The following is a 21,330-nucleotide window of genomic DNA, read 5'->3' as shown; positions in this document are numbered from 1 at the left end:
AGTCACCTCAAGGTGGAACTTTCCTGGCTTCTAGACTTCCCATTCCTTTATCTGTTGTCTTTGCACAAGTGACTTTCCCCTTGAGAATAAGAAAAAAGAATTCATTAGTGTTTGTTTGCCTCTGGGTGATTCTTAAAGCACGCCCAGGGCCTTCAAGATGTAGGAAAAGTTTAAGTTTGCCAAGTGGTTATTTATGAAAAGAAAACGTGTGATGTTGCTCAATGTGATAATTTTATGGTTTCATGTTTAGCTTTTGCCCAGAGGCTACAGTTTCATTAACCACAGAGAGTTAATGGTTTAAAATTATTAGCAGGTAAATATATAACATGTCAGCTTCTATTCAGTCTGAATTCTTCCCCTTGCTCATCAAAACCGATGAACAGCTCTTCTGATACTCCAGTTAATTCATGCCCTGGTGATCTGTGATGAATGATGTGGTGAATCAAGGGGAGCAATGTGCTTCTTTGGTAAAGAACATTACTGTCCGTATTTGCTCCTTCACCCTTTTACAGTTTCACAAAGTAGAGCAAACATCTGTTCTTCACTATTGTCAACCTTGAGTGGATTTTGTTTTACCTTATAATTCACTGCTTCTTTTTCTCCCTTTGATTCCCAATTGACCATAGTACCAAACTAGATGATATTAAGGAGTGACTGTATTCGTGTGTCTCTGTGTGTGTATATAATATATGTTACCGACAGTATTCCAGAGCCCTTTGTAATTTTTTGTTATTTTTAGATTGTATTATCTAGTTATTGGTCTCGATGGTCTCTTAGTTATTTAGTTTCACTTTAAATTATTTTTACATGTTTAATATGTATTTCAGACTAATTTTGAAATTGCTTTAGTTCCTATATCATTTTTCCTTTTGAAATGGCAAACAGGATGTACAGAAGGGAAGTAAGGCAACTGTGAAGCTAGCCTATAGTTTCCCAAGAAAAGAAGGGTGCCATTTTTCTTACTTAGCTCTGCATTGGCAGTCCTGACTTCCAACAGTAGTTCCCCATTTTTCCTTTGATAAATCATTTGTCACTATAATCAACCTTAAAGAATTATATTTGCTTCTTTTGTTTTTAATTGGGGCATAGTTGTTTTACAATGTTGTGTTAGTTTCTACTATATAGCGAAGTGAGAGAATTATATTTGCTTCTGATTTCTTCCATTAGTAAGGTAAATCTGGGCAGGACTGTATATAGACTTTATACACAAAAACTAGCGCCATAAATTGTTGTAATACTGCTTTTGTCTTTATTTAAAATATCAAGTAATTTAGTTCAAAATACATTTAGTTTGTTTCATATAATATAAACCAACTCTGAGGTAATGATAAATCAAACTTTTAACTAATAAAATTAACCAAATTGTTTGTCATCATTGAAGCATAGTCTTATAATTATTCAGTTTCCTATCTTGAAGAAAGTATCATTTTTAATGAAAAACTTCTAAACCAGATAACTTGATCCTCAGGTTGTGCATGTAGTTTAGAGTTATATTAAAATTAGCAGTTTTAGGAAAGAACAAAAATGCAACTAAACAGCCAAGAGAAAGATTCTATTGAAAAAGGCACTTAAAAAGTCATACATTTCTTAATTTTGAGTTTATGAATACAAGCACATTCAACTAGAGTGCATTTTAGTAATTAACTATATTAGGCCTTTAAATTATTGGAGAAAAACATCCAGAAGGAGGCTTTAATTAGATACTCTAAAAAAAAACGAAAAAAGACTCTATTTCAAGGCAAATAGTTTCATATTTATGGGTTTATTTTTTCCATTGCAGAATTGAATCCAGTGCTTGGTTTTAAATTCCTTTTGGGGCAGGCAAATCATTCAGATTAATTTCAAATACCAAGGAAGGAATAAACTGTTTAACAAATAGCCAGTAGATATTTTCCAGAAAATTCCCTATTTTTCTTTACATATATTTTTAGAAGGTCAACTATCTTGTACATTTTGGTATCAGCCTACATAGTTAACAATTACTGTTATTTAAAAAAAATTCAATTAAAAATATGTTCTTTCAAAAGTTTCATTTTATTCATGTCTCAACAAAATTTTACACAGATGTTCACACAGGTAACTCTGAAAGGTTTTTCTTCATGTGTAGTAGTTACTGTTCAACAATTCAATTCTATAATGCCTTCTATTATATGACAGTATCAATTTATTCCAAATAATGTTAAATAAATTTCAAAGATTTTATGAATAAAGTACTATTAAGTCTCCTATTTAGAAAAATCTTGACTTTCCCCCTCATGTCTAATATAGCACAGACTTGCACAAAAAACTGAGGATATTTTGAAGCTGTAGGACATTACCACAATTACAGTTAGATCAAGTGTCCCTTTTCAAAGAAAAATGATGATTTAAAAATAATGACACACAACTATCTTTCCTTTTATCCTTTCTGTAATGCCTTCCAATTTCAGTGGAATGAACAGGTTACATTCTTTTCAAATCTTGTATAATGCCATTATGATCTTCTGGCTTTTGAACTTTTTATCTGAAGATCACCTTTTACATACTGTTCTGATTTGGACAAAAAACAAAAACAAAACCCCAAACTGAAGCAGGAATAAAGAAGGGACTTACCCGAGTTCCAGAGAGTGCCTGCTCGGTTTAACCTACTACTAAAGGGAAGGAAGAGGCATCCCCTTCCCTCACAGACTAATCTAGTGGCTCTGTGCTTAGTATTATAGCACCACTGACTTTTATCAGCTGCCAAACAGTGACATCTGATGTGCTTGCCTGTCCATCTACCTATGCTGGCATGTCAAAGTAAGAGTCCACAATCTAAACAATATCTCAGATGTCTTAGTGATATTTAAGGAGTGGGATTACATGAGCTTCTCTTGCAAGCCTCTTTATTTTAGATGTGAGCTTTGACTATGAGCTTTAGCAAGCTCATATAGGGGGAAGAGCAAAGAATTGGGAAATGGGAAAAAATATAAAGAAAACTTATTTTCTTTTTTGTGGTGGGGACTTTGATCTTCCCTGTTGAAGAAAGGACTAAAAGGGAAGTAGTATTCTAAGACTGACATTCTAACTGCTAAGACTTCTCCAGAAATAAGACCAGTGATGGATGGGCTCCAAATTGATTTGTATTGGATAGTTGTTCATCTGAAGGCCTTTTTTTTTCTCTTGCCAAATGGGAGGGGGAATGGAGTGGGGTTCAAGCAGTTTGTTTCAAGAGAGGGAGTGTGTCTGGGCAAAGGCAGGAGAGCAGGATGATGGTGTTATGTCACTGGGAAGGTGGGGAAGTGGAAAAATGTGATTTGCTTTCTTTAGCAAGTTCTCTGAATCTGTATAGCATATGCCTCCTTGACTTTATACTTTCATTCTAAAAGAGTTTGAAACACTTCAGAAACTACCAAACGAGCAGTGTTTACAGTTAGGGCTCTGTGTTGTTAGCTCTCTTTATTTCCCTTACTCCTTACAGTTACACAGCTTCCTTTCTCTTTTCATCAAGAAGACCATCTTAGCATTTAAGTTTCCATTTTTGTGCAGGGAAGTAAATAATTACAGAGGAAGAAACCTTCAAATCGACAAGAGGTGGTGAAGAGGGGTAGGTGGCATGAGGATCAGGCTAATCAGGTGGAATTATCCCTATTTAGTGGCTTTAACTTTGGTATGGTATTATTGCTTAAAGCATATCTGTTTATTCCCCTCCCTCATGCGTACTCCAGTCTTGATGTCATTATCATGTACGTTAGGATCCAACAAATAGATGTTTGAGCACATGTGAGCTGTTTAAAATTCTTCACAGCTGACCATGTAGGTGTACCTTCCTTTGGTGTTCAGAGAAAGTTTGATAACTGCCACCTGGGCACACAGCCGTTACTTAGTAGAAAAAGCATACTAGACTTGTTGAGTAGGCGTTCGCTTACAAAGTCTTATTTCAGGAATCACCCAAAATATTTCTCCACATCTGCTCACTGATATTTCAGATTCCATTAATAGGGACAAAGCCTTTCAATCTAAATTAGAGAGACCTAAAATGTAAGTGCAAGTGACAATAAAAATAACAAGAATAACTGATACATACAGCATTTACTTTGAGTATGGCCCTATTCTGAGCACTTTAAATGTGGTGTATGTGACTGATATTTAGTTCTTCCCAAGAACAGGGTTTGATTGAGATACACCCTACCAGCCAAGTAGGGAAGATGCTCAGGACAAACTGAAATCCCCAATTTTGCCTAGGGCAGATTCTAAATGTTCCATAGTTGAGGAAGAATTTTAGTTTTATTTACTCTTTATCCTTTAAGCTTTGCCTCTTCTTTTCCCTAGACTTTTGTAAGGTACAACGTTTGTTACAGTGCGGTAGCCCCACGGTACATCTAGGCTAAGGTTCTTGCTACAATTAGGGGATCAAGGGATAGTTTAGGAAAGGTAAGTAAGATCACTTGTAACACCATTCTCAAAAGTTAAGGGTCTGTATTCAGTAATTTACCATGAATCTGTTTTTCTACTTTTTAATATTTGGTTTGCTTTTTTGAGTGGTGTTTTATGTTTTGTCACAAATATGGCTATTTGAATGGTTTAGTTGCTTATTTGAGAAAAATCATCCTAAAACTGAATGAAATATTAAGATGTCAGGTGGGTGGACCATATTCCAGCCTGCCCCCCAGAGACAGCCTTTTTTTTTTTTTTTTTTGCTTTACGCGGGCCTCTCACTGTTGTGGCCTCTCCCGTTGCGGAGCAGAAGCTCCGGACGCGCAGGCTCCGGACGCGCAGGCTCAGCGGCCATGGCTCACGGGCCTAGCTGCTCCGCGGTATGTGGGATCTTCCCAGACCGGGGCACGAACCCGTGTCCCCTGCATCGGCAGGCGGACTCTCAACCACTGCGCCACCAGGGAAGCCCCAGAGACAGCCTTTTCCATTTCTATCTCTAAATTATCAGTAAGGGCCTCTGGTAAATCATTCTAATGCCTCACAAGATGTAGGTAACTCCCTACTATCTCACATGTTTCCTACTGAAATGTTTCTTGCTGCATGTCCAGGGAATTCCTTCTTGTCTCATCATCAGTGGAAGGGTAGCTGTTTAACTGCCACTCATTCATCCCATGTTGTTTTTTAAAATGTGAAGTATATATGCGATTGTAAAAATGGTGCTGTGAGCTGCTTCTAAAATCAGAGGTCAGATGTGTGTGATGAGGCTAATTTCTGCTGTCTCAACTGAGAAGGAAAATGTCATATTGAAGATGAAAGGACTAAAAAATGAAGAATGTTTTATTCATTTTCAGGTTATGCATTAATCACTACGATTACTGAAGTTCTGCATAGACCTATAGCAAAAGGGAGTCCCATTGTAGTAGTTGACTCAATCTTATGCTTCTCAAGCAAGAAATAATAATGGACACTGGGTTTGGAGTCAAACAGTAAAAATGATAACATTAATTTGGTTGATCTTCTACAGCTTTCTAGACATTAACCTTTTTATTATCTATTTTGGAGACCTGAGTGTGAGTGCCCACTCTACCACATACTTGCTGTGTAACCTTAGACAAGTTGCTTCAACTCTCTGAGCTTTAATAATTAACTGAAAAAACAAAGATAGTATCAGTTTTACGAACCTAAATCAGGGTTGCTGAGAGACTCAAATGAAACAGGAAATCATACAGTGGACTATTATGTGGTATAATGTATCTCCTCAACTAGGTTAAGTTTTTTTTCTGAGGGAGGGATTCTTTATTGCTTATATATCTATCTTGTCTAGGACAATTTAGCTCATGGTAGACATTCAGTAAAAAACTTGTTAACGTTCATGGAACTTTTGCCCGATAAGTGTCCCCACAAATGGTTTTATTAATGAAAAAGATAGTAGTCTCATATGAAAGATATTATATTATAAATTCAAGGCCTTTTTAAGTCCTAAAGGCTCACTGATAAACACAGGTACTCATGGAGAAAAATTTTGGATATGAGTATTGGCTATTTTCCCAAGGCACAGAAACTGACAAAACACATACAATGTGCTTAATAGATGTTTGTTCAATAAATTGCAGTCTTATTTATTTTTCCACACACCCGTTCTTCCTTGATCCCATGAGGAATCTTTATTTATAGGGGTGGCTACTGCCCAGGTGACTAGTGATCCTATAAGCTAAAGGGATTCCAGGAGACCAACTGAGAAATCACAGTCATAGGCTGTTGTTGGAGATAACACTGATCTCGATAAAAGAACAATGCAGTGAAGTAATAGCTACTATTTATTGAATTCCTACTATGTACTTCACGCACTGTTCCAGGTCTGTTAGTCTTCAATAACTTAAAAAAAAAGAAATGTTTATTTATTTGGCAGCGCTGGGTCTTAGTTGCGGCATGCGGGATCTTTTACTTGGCGGCATGCGGGAATCTTTTAGTTGTGGCATGCGGAATCTTTAGTTGCGGCATGCGAACTCTTAGTTGCGGCATGTGGGATCTAGTTCCCTGACCAGGGATTGAACCCGGGCCCCCTGCATTGGAAATGCAGAGTCTTAGCCAATAGACCACCAGGGAAGTCCCTCCAATGACTTGGAGTCTCCAAGTATCAATTTTTAGGTTTTTAAAAAATCAATATTTTCGTTTGAGGTTTGTCTTTGGGGGCTGGGAATGGTGGTGGATTATGTTGTTTTTAAACATAGCCTGGTTGGCAAATTCGCTTACTGAATTATCTTTCCATTTACAATTTGTCCTCTAAATGCAAGGACAATTGTGTCTGTATTCTAAGACTAACCGTGAAGAAACCTGTATCACAAAATGTTTTACCAATTTGTATTGAGATAGGACATTGAATTCTGTTTCAGGAAAAGATCCCATTCTTCAGAATCTTTTGCCATTTCAACATTGTTGGTGTTTTTTTCTTTTTTTACTAAGTTTCTGTACCAAACCCTTAAATGTGGATCTAAGCACATGACTTACTATTTCGGCCCTGGTGAAATGCATGATGGAGGGCAAGGGAGAAATGACACAGGTAAAGTGAGTCATCTCAGAATGCAAGCTCACTGAGGGCAGGAGCTTTGTCATGTTCACTGTTCTATATATAGAGCCAAGAACATTTGTTGATTGAGTGAATGTTAGGTCTGTCTGCCCTTACCATTGTGGTTGTAGCTCAGAGGAATTTTCATTGATGGTACAGAAATCCTCCTTTGGAACCTGGATCTCATGTTCATGGTGACTGGCTGTTTCAGGAATAGTTGGCATAAGGTTTATTGGAGTATTGTCTGGATTTTTGCCCTTTGTGTAGCTCTCACTGCTCCAGGGAAAGGAGGCCACTTTTGGAGAAAATGTCCTCATGAGTGACTTTGGAGAACTGTCTGATTTCTCCACTTCTTTTCCTTCTGAAAAATATAATTAGTCACCAGTTCAGATAGAAACAGAATCTTCCTCTTGGCTCAGGGCTGAATTTGAGCAGGGTGATCCTGAGGAGTTACCTGGAGAAACAAAGAGTCTTGCTGTGGAGACAACAGTCCCAGCCTCATTTTCTGCAATGCACTTGAATTCCCCAGAATCTTCAGGAAATGCTTCTGCAATAATTAAGCTGCACACTTCCTCTGGAAAGGGGAGAGAGTCAACTTGACCAGAGTATTTGGATCCCTCAAGTTAACAAACAGTGTGGGAGGATGTCAAGGAGAGTACGTACTAGGAATAAATACTGTATTCCTAAGATTTAAAAAAATCCATCTGATTAGTTTTTTTGTCTTTGAGTGGGCTCATGAAGATAAATCTTAAAAATACAACCTAAAATAATCCCATCCTGGTCCCTAACACCTACTTCTTAGACACATCTGTTTTCTCTACTAGACTGTGAGATTCTTAAAAGCAGGGATTATATTTTATCTCTTGAATTCTAGATTTCTGTAGCTTTAGTGCTTAGCATAAAGGTCCTATAGAAAGATTTTCTGAACTGACCTAAAAATTATTATTGCCATGGTAGTTAGACAGTGATGGCCACTGTGTGATGGGCACCACACATACTTCTTGGACAGTCAACAATTTGGATGTATGATGTCAGGACACCTCCTTACTGCCTCTGTATGTTGCTCATGAGGCACAAATAATATCCCAAATGGAATTAGAGGAAGAATTTGTACCCTGTGAGGGCAGGGACTCCTCAGTGTGAAGAACAGAACAGGACATAGCCTGTGTCTAGTAAATACATGTTGAATGAATGAATAAACGAATAAATACACTGATAGATCCCAGTTATCTTGCTTCTTCTGTTGTATCAGTTCAAGAGTTGGCATAGGTTAGCCTCAAAACTGCTCCTGAAGGCAAAAGTGGCTTAGGAGCCAAAGTCTTCTGATGCTAAATTTGGTTTAATTATTTATTATCAAGACGTTGAAAAATTGTGCTTACCAGGAATGGATGATAAACAAGCTTCTGAAAGATAAAACAAAAGAATAGAGAGAGAATTTAAATGATGACAATTTAGTTGGGAGAAGGAGCCATGTGTGAAATAACTTGAAGCAAATACAACATTGACTGAAATCTTGAGTCACAGGCTGTAAATTCTCTAGAAACTCAGAAAAGGTACATAATGGAATGAACACTTGGCAAGGTGCTAGAAAAAAAAACTGTATTTTAGCCATGTTCTACCACTAGATTGCTCTGTGACTTTTTGAAAATTACTTTACTTCTCTGGGCTTTAGTTCTTCATTTCTAATAGGAAGTAAGACCAGATATATCTCTTCTCTGAATGTGAACTGTTGCTGAAACACTAATCCTGAGGTGGCCTTTTTCTCCTGAGAAAATCCTTTTCTTTTACTCTTTCTAATTAAAATAAAGTTGAATATTACATCATAAAAATACTGTAGTACTACTGTAGAAAACTACACAAAAGGTTAATAGTTTTCTCTGGGTGGTAAGAATGTAACTTTAAATTTCTTGTACTTTTTTTTTTTTTTGTGGTACGCGGGCCTTTCACTGTTGTGGCCTCTCCTATTGCGGAGCACAGGCTCCAGACGCGCAGGCTCAGCGGCCATGGCTCACGGGCCTAGCCGCTCCGCGGCATGTGGGATCTTCCCGGACCGGGGCACTAACCCGTGTCCCCTGTATCAGCAGGCGGACTCTCAACCACTGCGCCACCAGGGAAGCCCTTCTTGTATATTTTATATTTTTCTAGATTTATTATAATAAATATGTATTACTTTAGGTTCAGAAAATGCAATAAATGTTATTTTTAAGAGAAATACCACGTTGTGTAATAGAGGTGTTTCTTTCTAAATGTGATGTGCAAATGTTCACTTGTTTTGAATTAATATTTAAGTGAGTATATTTTCTTCACTTGATGCAAGAAATACCTTGGCTTGAACCTTGGCTGCAGCATTTACTAGCTTTGTGACCTTCAGCAAGGTGTTTCATATTTCTTATTTCAGTTTTCTTGCTTATGAAATGCAGATGATAACGCATACCTCAAAATATTGATGTGAGGATTAAATGAGAAATTGTTTATAAAGTATAAACTCAGTGTTTAGCATGAGGTAGATTGTCATACTTGTTACCCTTCCCTAAATTAATTATTTGGTAGGAAACTTACACAATAAAGTATTTAGAAAGTTACGCACCAGTTTTCATTTGTTTTGCTCTTTAAAAAATATGTTTATTCTCACATTTTTTTCTTGTTTGTATACTAAGAACTGTTTAGGAAGATAAGGTTAATCTCTGAAAACAAACTAGTCTTTTTACAGCTATTAAAACTATTGTTTAATCAGAACAAAACAGTTGTTTTGTTTTCTTTTTTGGCTGTTTATGTTGAGGAATCATTTGGATTTTAAGTAATTGTTTAGCAGTAGCAATATTTGAGCCTGTAACGAATCAGCTGTTAAACATTAAAACATGAATTATATTTCAAGGTTAATCAGAATGAAAAGTAAATTCAAAAGCTTATCACTGTACTTTTTCTCAGAATTCGGAAGTCATCTGAGTCTGCTATCTGCTCTTTCTCTCTGTACCAGTGAACTTGAACTGTGGCTGTGGCCTGGACTCGGCATTCAAACACGACACACTGACCTCTGGTTGTAGAGATGTCTTGAAGATGCTGAAGAATAAACACAGAATTCACGGAATGGAAGAAACTGTTTCACCATATACAATGATTTGGGGTGCCAATTGCAGTAAGTGTGCATGCTTTTCATCATAATTATTGACTACTGACTGTACCTTAATCAAAATAAGGAGCTTGCTGGGCATCTTTTGTGCTTTATAGTGTGCTTTACAGTCGGGTATAAGTCTTTAATCTCAGTTTCATGGAGTTTAATGAGAAAGTTGGCTCTTTACTTCCCCAAGAGCCATTTTTCAAGATAGAAAACCAATTACTTGAAAAGTCTTCACTTTGTTGTGTTATTTTATTGAGTACCTGTGAAGTCACAGATTTAATCTTTATTATTGGTCAAGCAGCATGGGCAGTATTGTAATTTGTTAAGGATTCTGATTCATGACTTTGAGGAATTGGGCCAAAATCACAACTTTGCCACTAGCTGGTTGAAGCTTATCATAGGAACTTGGAAGACTCTTAACCTTTGTAGAACTCATGTTCTTTGTCTGTGAAATAGGGCTAGTAAAATGCTCAGCCAACTTGAGGTTTTGAGGCTCATTTCAGAGAAATAGTCTGAAAACTTTCTTTAAAGAATGAAGAGTTATATATATATAAGAAGTGTTTATTAACACGCTAGTATAGTCTCATAATGCATATGAACGAGTGGCATTTGTTGTAAATTTACCCCTTAAATTTAAATCCTAATCTCTCTCCTCTCCTATTCTTAGCTCCAGGGTCCTCTAGAATCTAGAATTACATTTCAGATTATAACTTGGCCCTCAGACCAGAGAGAGAGAGGCTCAGAGGCCCTTCTATCAGGTGAGACCTAGTTAAGACATAATGACCACCAACCCCACCCTTGAGCCTGATGCCCAGGGCTGCATATTACAGGGAAGGAATGCAGCAGGAGACTTGTGGAAATAATAGACGCTTGTGCCTGGTGGCATCTGCTGAAAGTGGGCTTCCAGAATTGATAGTAGTGCTCCTTACTCTTAATGACATTGTTTTCTGTGTCTCCCATCCTGTATCTGGTTAAGTCCCTGCCATGCTTCTCATACCTTGGGCCAGCAATGGCAATAGTTTCAGTTCTGTTAGGTTTGGAACAGAGAGCCCAGAGAAGATATCAATCTTAGCTTGGTTTGACCTAACTGACTGAATCCTGCTGTTTCCAGTGAGTGATAGAGGAGGCTTCTCAATCCTGATCTCTGACTGTGACCCAAGCAGGAAGTAGATATGGCTTTGCTTGTTGACTACTTCAGAAGGGCATCTTATGGCCAGTTAAGAGAACCTGATGAATCTTGAGGTCAGGCAGAGCATTGCCTGCTTGGAAAGGACAGTCTAAGCATTTCCTTCCAGAGCTGGAGGACTGACACAGAGCAAAAATCTAAAGAGCGTAGGATAAACCATGAGCTGCTCTGTGACACTGAACAATAATTTTATGCTTTCTGGGACTTAGTTTTCTCATATATAAAATAATTATAATCTCTGAGGTCCTTTTCTAGTTTTCTTTCCTTCTTCTTTCACCTTTGATAATCCCCACAATTTATCTATAAAATCCAAACTGCGTCATGCAGTGTGGATAGGTTACCTTGGTAAACACAGGGGCTACTACACAAGTGGATCCCGACAGGCTGCTGCAGGGACTCTGCATCTGGTTTAAGAAATAGAAGAGACACTATCATCCATATTGTCAAGGCCCCAAAACGTAGGTGCATGGTGGGCATGGACTAACTGGATCATTTTTAGCTGTTACCGACCACACCCTAAGTTTACTTTCTGAAAAGGATGATGCTCCTAATGTAAATGTCAGTTTGAATGTCTGCTCCAATGCCACCCTTTTTTCTCTCTCCTCCAGCATTCCATTAGCTGAGATGGTGAAATACAACACTGGGAGATTACATTTGAGAAATGAGTATTTAGAGACTGTGTATTAAAGGTTTAAATAACTTCTAAATTTTACTGATTAGATTTTTTTCCTTTCTCCATACAGTTGTTCTTGTTGTATCTTTTAGATTTTTGAAAAAGCATTTCCCCCTTTTTTTAATTAAAAGGGAATTCATTCCTTGGATAGTTGGAATATTCTATTATGGGACTGAGCTCCTAGAAACCAACTGTCCCTTATGGCCTGGCACACAGACAAATGGCCAACCCACAGAACTACCGTGGAGTTATTTTTGAGACCCATAGATTTCTCTCTTGTTCTTTCTGAGGTCATGCACCTGGAGGCTCTCCCTATGTGTGCTTTTCAAGAAAGTTGCATTGATTCCTTCCTCTCTGGGCCTGTGCCTCCATTACTGGAACCCCTCAGAAAGCTTTTAAAACTGAACCTACCCTCTGGGGGTCAATACACAGTGGTTGAACTAAGGTAGAATAACTTGATCTGATATTGGAGGTTTCATTAACAGGGGAACTGATGGTCAGAGAAACTCTAGTGGTTTTCTTCTTTATCCTGTGGGGGAAACAAAACCAAACACAATCCAGTTAAAGAAAGGTTAGAGGTGGCTTTGATAGAAGTGCCTCACTGAAAATACATTCGAATGTTTGACATTTTTTACCTTTAGTCCTTATTTTTCTTTTGATTTGCATAATAATTCAAGTAATTTTTGTTTTTGAGCAAGTATTAGTGGATTATGCCTCCTAGTAGTTTTGCTTTAAATTTCCTTTGTCTTAGTCCCGTAATCAGTGGGCTGTCACTATTGTGCAGAAAAAATAACTTATAAAGCAAATAATCACTTTGCACTTAGGGAAGTTGATAATTGGTATATTTTTTTAAAAGTAGAATTCTCCCTATATTCATATGCAACAAATGCACATTCACATTTTGTACTTACTCTGACATTTCTGTTGCATGTTCCAAGCATAATCCCAGAGAGAAAATGTTTTCTTACTTCTCTGGGTACTTACCTAAAAGAAAGAGAAAACGAAATTCTATCTAAATCTGATGGAAATTTAATGAAATTTAGTTCAAGTATATTGTATTCACACTAGGACCAGCAAATTAATTACAAATAGCAGATCAATCCAGAACATCTGAATTCTTGACTAAGGATGGAACTTCTTTAATGTTTGCAGTGTAAAAATTCCAGATGTTTACCTTTACGGAGTTATGCTTGCACCCAAAAGAAGTGCTGAGTTATTTCCCAAAAACATCATTTCAGAGGGCATATGTTAGTGTCTCTGAATTTGCATTTTGATTTCAAGTCTTCAGCATATTTGTTATAAGAAATCCATTGAACCTATAAACTTAAAAGCTTTTGCACAGCCCAGGAAACAGTTGACGAAACTAAAAGACAACCTACTGAATGGGAGAAAATATTTGCAAATGATATGACCAATAAGGGGTTAATATCCAAAATATATAAACAACTCATACAACTCAACATCAAAAAAACAACTTGATTAAAAAATGGGCAGAAGATCTGAATAGGTACTTTTCCAAAGAGGAAACGCAGATGGCCAACAGACATATGAAAAGATGCTCAACATTGCTAATCATCAAGGAAATGCAAATCAAAACCACAATGAGATATCACCTCACACCTGTCAGAATGGCTATCATCAAAAAGAACAGAAACACCAAATGTTGGCAAGGATGTGGAGAAAAGGAAACCTTTATACCCTGTTGGTGGAAATGTGAATTGGTGCAGACACTATGGAAAATAGTATGGAAATTCCTCAAAAAACTAAAAATAGAACTACCATATGACCTAGGAATTCCACTGCTGGATATGTATTTGGAAAAAACAAAAACACTAATTCGAAAAGATACATGCAACCCAGTGTTCACAGCAGCATTATTTATAGTTACCAAGATATGGAAGCAACCAAAGTGTCCATAATAGATGAATGGATAATGAAGATATGGTGTGTATATATATATATGGAATACTACTCAGCCATAAAAAGGAATGAAAGTTTACCATTTGCAACAACATGGATGGACTTGGAGGATATTATGCTAAGTGAAATAAGTCAGAGAAAGACAAATACTGTATGATATCACTTATATGTGGAATTTAAAAATTGCAACAAACTAGTGAATATAACAAAAAAGAAGCAAACTCACAGATATAGAGAACAAACTAGTGGTTACCAGTGAGGAGAGGAAGGGCGGAGGGGCAATATAGGAATAGGGGATTAAGAGATACAAACTATTATGTATAAAATAAACTACAAGTATATATTGTACAATACAGGGAATATAGCCAGTGTTTTACAACAACTATAAATGGAGTATAACCTTTAAAAATTGTGAGTCACTATATTGTACACCTATAACTTATATAATATCCTGCTTCACCTATAACTCAATTAAAAAAAAAGAAACCCATTGAAACACATTCCTGTGCTTACTATAAGGAAGGGATGTCAATGTTCATATTATCTCTTTGAGGCTTTAATAGAGAAATATATCTCAATTCTTAGAATCAGGAATAATTGGGCTTCTCCTGTGCTACTGGTTTCGTTTTTCCTCATAGATACTGTGGATCTTAATATTGGTTGTATTTCTTTCTGTATTAGCTACTTGAAAGTCTAGTGCTCACTTCATGAAAGCCAGTAATTCAACAGAGACTAGAGTCAGGATTTCCTAAATCTGTAACCTGATGCCTTTTTTTTTTCATTTTATCTATGCTGATTTATTTACAGAAACCAACATTTAGATCACATGACCCCACAAAGAACTTTTATTTCCAGATAGAAGAGGTAGTTTGGCAGATATAGCCTAGTTTGAATAACAGAATATTGTAATTTCCAAAAAGCCATTGGTTTATGGAAATGGAATGAAATTGTAACTATTCCAAAAATCCAGGCTATGTAGTCAATGAAAATAAAGTAGTTCCAACTTAAAAAGTCTTGTATTTGATACTGTCATTAGGACAAGATTTACCTAATCTCCTTCTAATCTCAATGTATAATCCTGTAATAGTTGGTGTCTTTTTTTAGTCTTTAAAAACCCCTTTATCATCTCGAAGCTTTATAACCATTTTAAAATTTTACTTATTTATTTATTTATTGGCCACACTGCGTGGCATGTGGGATCTTAGTTCCCTGACCAGGGATTGAACCCGTGCCCCCTGCATTGGAAGCGGGGAGTCTTAACCACTGGACCGCCAGGGCAGTCCCCTTATAACCATTTTGGACTTAGTTTGCTTTAGACTAAAATTTTGGTGATATAAAAGCTTTACTATTTCATGTTTTATTTCCTGTGATGGATAATGGCTACAGAGTGTACATTTTATTATTATTTAAATTTTACTTATATATTATGTTTACTCCTTTCTAAGCATACAGTATTTTATAATACATTTGTAAGATTAAAATAAATCTGTGGGGACTTCCCTGGTGGTCCAGTGGGTAAGACTCCACACTCCCAATGCAGGGAGTCCGGGTTCGATCCCTGGTCGGAGAACTAGATCCTGCATGCCGCAACGAAGATCCCATGTGCCGCAACTAAGACTTGGCAACAGCCAAAATAAATAAATAAACATTAAAAAAAAAATCTGTGAACTGGAACTGCTTTTTTTAAAAGGGTTAGTTGGTTGTTTTTTAATTTTCAAAGAACAGATAGAATTTTTCTTTGGTAGTTCAGAAGAAGATAGCTTTAGTTCTGTGACCTAAAGGGATTGAAAACATGCACAGATTACCTTTATGTCCAAAATTGGGCACAAAAAGAGTTTATAACTATGGACTCTCTAAACAGAGTAGAATCAAACCATGAAGTGTTAGCTGTATTTATTTGACTTGGATCATTTTTGTAATGAATGAAAACTTCACAAACACCTCAAACTTTTGAATTAGTGAATACTTCCTGATGTCTCCTATGCCAAGACCCCAGGAGAAACACAAAGGAGTTTAGAGTTAGCTGGTACAATGAAAGTATATGAAAAGCTCACTAATGCAAAAGATGTATGATAATAATAATACAGGTACTATCTTATTAATACCATAAGACATCAGAAACACTGAACTCATAAGACATTAAATAGTGCCAGTGACATCACAAGACAGCATGTAATCACCCCACAGGCTGTTGGAAATAAGTACTATGACTTCAAAGGAGACAGAAGCTTGACCAGCATAGGAAAACTTCCTGCCCAGGGTGGACCTTCGGTTTTGAAGAATGTTAAAATTGGAAAAGACAAAGTGCATATGTGTGTGAGTTGGGGACGGGAGTTAGCCGGTGAATAGTGGTGGGGGATGGATAGAAAAACGAAGTAACATTCATGGAACACTAACTGGTGTGTCAGTACTATGCTTTTCTCTTTATCTCGTGTGGGGAAAGCATTCCATAACCATTCAATGGCATAGAACTGTAGGATCTCAGTTCCCTAACCAGGGATTGAACCTGGGCCATGGCAGTGAAAGCCCGGAATCCTAACCACTTGGCCACCAGGGAACTCCTTACAATACACTTCTGTTTTTAATTATTTACTATTGCATACTTTCATCTGGAAGTTCCTTAAGATCAGGGGTCTTTTCGTATGTTTCCCATCCCCAAAGTATCTAGTCCAGATGGTAGGCGTGGAGCTGATTGATTTTATAGATTATTGCATAAGGAGATGCTGTGAATAGTTGTCCTAGGAGGTATGTGTTGGTTTGTGCCATTTCCCTCAACCCCATCCCACAAATAATAACAGCTGATATGGAAAGATTCCTCCTCTTCCAGAAAAGGGAACCCTCCTACACCATTGGTGGGAATGTAAATTGGTACAGCTGCTATGGAGAACAGTATGTAGATTCTTTAAAAAACTAAAAATAGAGCTACCATATGATCCAGCAATCCCACTCCTGGGCATATATCCGGAGAAAACCATAATTTGAAAGAATACATGCACCCCAGTGTTCATTGCGGCATTATTTACAACAGCTGGGACATGGAATCAACCTAAATGTCCATCGACGGAGAAATGGATAAAGAAGATGTGGTATATTCCATATACTATGGAATATTACTCAGCCATAAAAGAGAACAAAATAATGCCATTATTTCGTTCATGCAGCGACATGAATGGACCTAGGCATTGTCATACTGAGTGAATTAAGTCAGACAAAGACGGATATCATATGATATCACTTATATGTGGAATCTAGAAAAAGGTACAAATGAACCTATTTAAAAAACAGAAATTGAGTCACAGATGTAGAAAACAAACTTATGGTTACCAAGGGGGAAAGGTGGGGGAGGGCTAAATTGGGAGATTGGGATTGACCTATACACGCTACTGTATATAAAATTGATAACTAATAAGAGCCTACTGTGTAGCATAGGGAACTCTATTCAGTACTCTGTAATGACCTATATGGGAATAGAATCTAAAAAAGAGTGGATATATGTATATGTATAACTGATTCACTTTGCTGTACAGCAGAAACTAATACAACACTGTAAATCAACTATACTCCAATGAAAAAAATTAATTAAAAAGAAAAGAAAGATTCCTCCTCTTCTAACCTTGGAAGTAAGTCCTCACACCACACCAGCCATCTTAGGTGAATTTAACCAATCACAGAATTGCAGGAACTTCCATGGTGGTCCAGTGGCTAAGACTCCGTGCTCCCAATGCAGGGGGCCTGTGTTCGATCCCTGGTCAGGGAACTAGATCCTACATGCCGCAACTAAGAGTTCGCATGCTGCAACTAAAGGTTCCACATGCCACAACTAAAGGATCCTGCATGCCACAGCTAAAGATCCTGCATGCTGCAACTAAAGATCCTGCATGCCACAAGGAAGATCCCACACACACGACAATGAAGATCCCGCATGCTGCAACTAAGACCCGGCATGGCCAAATAAATAAATAAAAATATTTTTAAAAATTCAAAAAAGGGCTTCCCTGGTGGCGCAGTGGTTGAGAGTCCGCCTGCCGATGCAGGGGACGCGGGTTCGTGCCCCGGTCCGGGAAGATCCCACATGCCGCAGAGCGGCTGGGCCCGTGAGCCACGGCTGCTGAGCCTGTGCGTCCAGAGCCTGCGCGTCCGGAGCCTGTGCTCCTTAACCGGAGGAGCCACAACAGTGAGAGGCCCGCGTACCGGTTAAAAAAAAAAAAAATTCAAAAAAGAATTGCAGACCAAGAGAAGACATGGGAAGTCTTGTCTAACATCTTCAGAGAACAAAACTCTAAGGGTCATAGAGGTTATGTATTTGCTCAAGGTCATGCAGTCTGTTGGTTGAAGAGTCAGGATTAGAATCAAAATCTCCTGTTTTCTAGTGCAATCCATATGGGCCTCTAGCAAATTGACTCTGTATTACCAGATAAATGTAAAACTGCAGATATTAGTCTGAGTAGTTAAAACTGTAGTGATTTTTTCTTTTATCAGGATAGAGCATTTTTACGGTTCTAAATTCACTGGGTAATTGAACAGTCTTTTTACTTTGTATATGAGCTCCTTGAGGGCAGAGACATAGTTTGTTTTGTTTACTCTTGTATCCCTAGTGCCTAGAATAGTGCCAGGCACATAGGAGATACTCAATAAATATTGGTTGAATGAATGAATTTGTTAGCAATATTGGCTGAGACATCAGTTGAGAATGTTTGTGGCTTCTAGAGATTCTAACCTTTAAGTATCAGACCCCGGAAAGAAACCCTTATAAACAGCAGGGAAACTCTGGCTGTGGCAGGAAAATAAAAATGAAATTCTTCCCCTTACGGGAGGAGCAGAATTAAGTAAAAGTGTATATGAAACATTTGGAACTTCTTGGAAGAAACATATGTTATAAATAAATATTAAGGTCAGTTGGTTCAAGAAGCTAGAATTTCCTTTAAGCTCCTTGGCACATCTTGAAGGAGAAGCTAGAAAACATCAGCAGAATAGTTTCAGTGGTGGATGAGATTCAGGTTTTTGTCCACCTTGAAATTGTCCTATGCCCCCAGGCTAATGAGAAAAGAAAGAGAAAATCCAGTTCTTATGAAGGTAAGGCCCCCTAACATTCCATATGCTTCCTGTTCTAAGCATGAACAATCAAACTTTATGAGCAAGGCACCAGAGAGCCCATGTTGTCATTTAATCAGTGCGGTGAACAGGCCAGGCAGGATTTCCCATCTTCTGTCCATGATCATCCAGCCAATGAAAGGAGACAGTGATAAATAATAGAACCATGAAATGTCCTGAATCTTACTTTGGGATATGCAACTGGTTAGCATGAGTTAAATAGTCTTTGTCTGAAGATGATATAGAAATGGATAAAAATATAGAGAGGCCAGATAGTATGGGAGAGAGGGTACTAATTCAGGATTGAGGAAATCTAGATTTTGATTCTAGATCTATCATTAATTAGTTACATGACTTGGGCAAGACCCTTTAGAGTCTCAGTTATATCTAATGAGAAGTGAGAAGATTTCTTTTTAAATATTTAAAATATTTGATCCTGCTTTAAAATCTCTGATTTTCATAATTACTGGAGTAGATGAACTTCCATCAGAGCATAAGGGAAAGAAAGATGAACATTGGCGCTAAAGGCAAAACCAGTCAGCACTTAGGTCTGTGGCTTAAACTGCCACTCCAGAATGCAGAGGTTTGAAAAATGAGCTGCGCTTTAGGAATTACTTAAACAGTTTAAAATGTGATTTATTTATGAAAACAAATCTTTCAGAACTCATTTGGGTTAGTGATAAAACCAAACCAAACATGAGAGCATCCCTCTTCCTTCCAGAAAAGGAATATTTCTTTAAATAGCTCACTCTTAAATATTGACTTCTCTGGCTAAAGCCACTGCAGTCATTACATTTGGTTCTCATGTATTTCCCTCTAGGGGATAGAAAAGGAGGTTTTCAGAAAGAAAAAACCCTTTTGCTTGACTGCTATGAAATAATACCACCCTCTAGAGTATCAAAATGAAAATGTGGATTCAGAATATGTGTAGGCCCTACATGCGACCTGTCCTGAAGTGTTCCTTCTTGACTTTAGGTAGCACTGGGGATGTCCTTGAGAGAAAAAATAGCTAGGGATTTTACTTTGGTGATGAGTTACGCTAGCAGGCTTCATGTCTCACGTAAATTGTAACCTTTGCTGAGTGTAACCCTAGCTCTTTGAAAAGAGAACAGAATTAGACTCCACCAAATGAAGAGTCTAAGACCTTGGCAATCTTACCCTGGAAAGATGACAAGATACATAGAGATCATGAACAATGGTGAGGCCCTTATAACACTGCCTGAATAGAATGTCTGCAGAGTTATACCAGCTTCATGGATGTAATGTAGGTTCAGTGGTTTGAGAAATAGAACATCAAGTCTATTTAAAAGTGAACAAAAGAAGACTCACATAGTAGCTATATTAGGCAAAATTGGGGAAGGAGAGAGAGGTAAGGCAGGTTAGCAACGTACAATATTTCAGATGTTTCAAAATGTCACCTTAGAATACTTAGTGAAAATTCACACAATAAGCCAAATTTGGTGCATTCTTTTTATTTTTAATTTTATTTTTTTACTTTTATAAATTTATTTATTTATTTTTGGCTGCATTGGGTCTTTGTTGCTCTGCGTGGGCTTTCTCTAGTTGCATGCAGCGGGGGCTACTCTTCGTTGTGGTGCGCGGGCTTCTCATTGCGGTGGCTTCTCTTGTTGTGGAGCACGGGCTCTAGGCACATGGGCTTCAGTAGTTGTGGCACGTGGGCTCAGTAGTTGTGGCTCGTGAGCTCTAGAGCGCAGGCTCAGTAGTTGTGGCACACTGATTTAGTTGCTCTGCGGCATGTGGGATCTTCCCAGACCAGGGCTCGGACCCGTGTCCCCTGCATTGGCAGGCAGATTCTCAACCACTGTGCCACCAGGGAAGCCCCTGCCTTCACGTTTGATCATGTTTCTCTGTCTTTTGTTCTCTCTCTATTGCTTTTTATTTATTTATATTTATTTATTTACTTATTTATTTTGGCCATGCCACGTGGCTTGCGGGATATTAGTTCCAGGGATTAAACATGGGCCATGGCAGTGAAAGTGCCTAGTCCTAACCACTGGACTGCCAGGGAATTCCCTCTCTCTTGCTTTTTAGAAAAAGAAACCACTTCTTTTTATTTTCAACACAGTTAAACTAATGTCAAGGGTGGGTTGCTATTTTCTAGATGACTAGAAATTTTACTTAATTATATTCAATGTTTTGCCTCTTCCTAATGTTTTGTCAAATTTCTTGATTTTATACAGTGCCAAGGAGATTATCAATTATGTCTTTCCATGTTAAATACTCACTGTCCTGGTTCTCATGGTTTCTCCAGTAGCTAAATGGTGTTTTGATATAAAACTGTTTTAAAGGATATCTATTATGCTCTAACTAGCATACAGATTTCTATTTGGATATCTCTGTGGCTGAACCTATACCATACT

The 21,330-nt window shown here is 37.7% G+C and overlaps 1 long non-coding RNA gene across 1 annotated transcript in view; it reads left to right on the top strand.

Annotated features, from left to right (window-relative positions):
• Positions 1-21,330, top strand: part of LOC307183494 — a 74,573-nt gene that overhangs the window by 15,322 nt on the left and 37,921 nt on the right. Inside the window, exon 3 of the long non-coding RNA XR_013827488.1 lies at positions 9,939-10,097. This is a non-coding gene — a long non-coding RNA (uncharacterized lncRNA). The remainder of the gene's footprint in view (positions 1-9,938; positions 10,098-21,330) is intronic.

Source organism: Stenella coeruleoalba (genome assembly GCF_951394435.1).
Source record: "Stenella coeruleoalba genome assembly, chromosome: 3".
NCBI lineage: Eukaryota > Metazoa > Chordata > Mammalia > Artiodactyla > Delphinidae > Stenella > Stenella coeruleoalba.
Note: the sequence above shows the minus strand (reverse complement) of the source record. Positions and strands in the feature narration are given on the sequence as shown.